Source organism: Charadrius vociferus, unplaced genomic scaffold (genome assembly GCF_000708025.1).
Source record: "Charadrius vociferus isolate BGI_N301 unplaced genomic scaffold, ASM70802v2 scaffold39, whole genome shotgun sequence".
NCBI lineage: Eukaryota > Metazoa > Chordata > Aves > Charadriiformes > Charadriidae > Charadrius > Charadrius vociferus.
The window spans coordinates 1618727-1620896 of record NW_009650188.1 but is presented as its reverse complement, the minus strand read 5'-3'; positions in this window follow the sequence as shown (position 1 = coordinate 1620896).

Sequence of the window (2170 nt, the reverse complement as noted above, 5' to 3'; positions counted from 1 at the left end):
GGGCGCGGGGTGGGGGGGAGGGGAGGTGTTTGCTTTGGCTTTTTGGCTGTGTTTGCGCACCAACACCTTTGCATTAGGTCCTGGGACAGAGCGACGTGGCGCTGGCCGCCGCCGAGTTATTTGGGCGCCAATTCCAGGTAGCAGAAGGCGAGCAGGGCAGAGCGGGAGTCTGTGCTGGCGTGCACGTAGGGCAATCTGCGTGGGCAAGGGCATCCCTTTGCCCAGCTTGACCCAGGGTGGCACGTCAAGGGGGGGCACGGTGCGGAGCCCGGCAGCAGGCAACGCACTATAACCACCACCTTCTCCTCCTCTTCTTCCTTGCCAGCCCGGAGGTGGCTGTGATGATCTGCCTTGCCCACCTCTCACCAAGCCCGTGGCTTGGGCTGGCACCACAGCCCCTGCCCAGTGGTAGCGGTGGGGATGTCCCAGTCGTTCCCTGCCCCGGCATCCCGCCAGGTGGTGGGTGGCTTTCCCTGGTTGGTTTGCCTGGAAAGCGGATGAGCTTGGGAGTCTGGCGAGGAGGTTTCAGGGGTTTGGGAGCACCGCTGCATCCCCGGGGCAGGTCCCTCCTCCGGCATGGAGTGCCCCATGGGGCAGGAGGCGTTTTTTGGGAGCTGCTGGCTTGCTGCCAGGGGTGCTGCTTCCCTCCCCACGGTGGTGTGGGTGCTGGCAAAAAATACAGCCAAAACACTAGTCTGAAGGAATACTGAATCTTTTTTCTTTTTTTTTTTTTTTTGTTTTAAATTGCATTTTTAGCTATTGCACAAAAATTAATGCGAGCCCATTATTATTATTTTCTCCCTGCCGCGTCACATAGTTGGTGGCCGCAGTGCCAAGCCAGTGCCTGGAAATGATGTAAAACCACGAGTTCGGCGTGCAGCTCGGGCAGCCGGAGCGCTTCTTCCATGCCACGTGCCGGGGCAGGTCAGCTCTCCGGCCGGTATCCTGGCTGCCTGTGCCCGCGCGAGAGCCCGGCACCCTTCCCACAGGGGGCCCGGAGCAGGGCAGCCCGCGTGGGACCATCCACGCTGGTGATGGGGCCTCATGGAGTGCCTCCATCACACGTGTTTTGGGGGTGTCCTGCCTAGCCCCTGCACCCCACAGCACAGGAGGAGGGTCCCGGACATGCGTGCCATCCCGTAGCTGCGGGGGCGAGCGCCGGAAAGCAAATCGCTGCCTATTGCTTTAAGTTCCCTCTCTGGCCAAGGGGATTTTTACTTTTTTTTTTTTTTTTTTCTCTTGCGCTATGAATGGGTTTTGCTGTAAATTATAGCTTTGCACACATTCCCTTGGGCCGAGGAAAATAACCTCCGCCGAAAAGCCAGCCTGGATTGGTGACTGGCTCCCCCCTCTCCGCTCCCTAATTGAAACCAAATGTGCAAGATGTAGGATTGTGGGATTTCTGGCCGGCTCCCAGGAATCCGCAGAATGTGAACGCGCTCCCAGAGGCATCTTGCATCAGCCCGGGGAAGTTCGCTCCTCGCCTGGCTCCCCCGGCCCGGGGGGGGGCGCGAGGAGCCCGCCTGCCCGCCGCCACCTCCCCGCTCCGGTGAGTCGCTCTCGGCTGCGTGGGGAGGCATTTGCCCCCCTCCAGGCTTGGGACTTTTTGGGGGGATGCAGGCTCAGCTGTGCTCTGCGGCACAGCCTGGGCAGAGGGACCGAGGCATGGGTTAGCCCGGGAAGGGGATGTGGCAGCAGCAGGGCAGCGTCCCCACTCGGGGAAGTGACATTTGGCCCCTTCTCTTCATTTTTCCCCACACGGCCAGCGTTTCCCCCCGTGCCTCGTGCCAGGCCAGCGTTTCCTTGTGTCCCTCCTTGGCTCCCGCCTGTGTGTCTGTTGGCAGAGCCGGTGGCGGCGTTGGCCAGCCAGAGAGGCCCCGCTGTCCCCTGGGGTCCTCCAGCCAGGCACCAGGTCACACTGGGGAGGGGGACACAAGGCCACCGGTCTGGTGCTCCTGAGCATCCTGCTCCCCATCCTGGTGCTGGGGACCTGCTTGGGGCTTCCCAGCCCTGCGCCGCTGCAGCGGGGCAATGCCGTGCCCCGTGGCAGGGTGACGCTGTGACGCCGTGGCACGGAACAGGGAGGAAGGGCTGCAAGTTTTCAGCTGGTGGGGAGCGCTTGCTGGGTGCAGCACTCACAGGACCCATGTCCCCAGGGCCCGTGGCCATG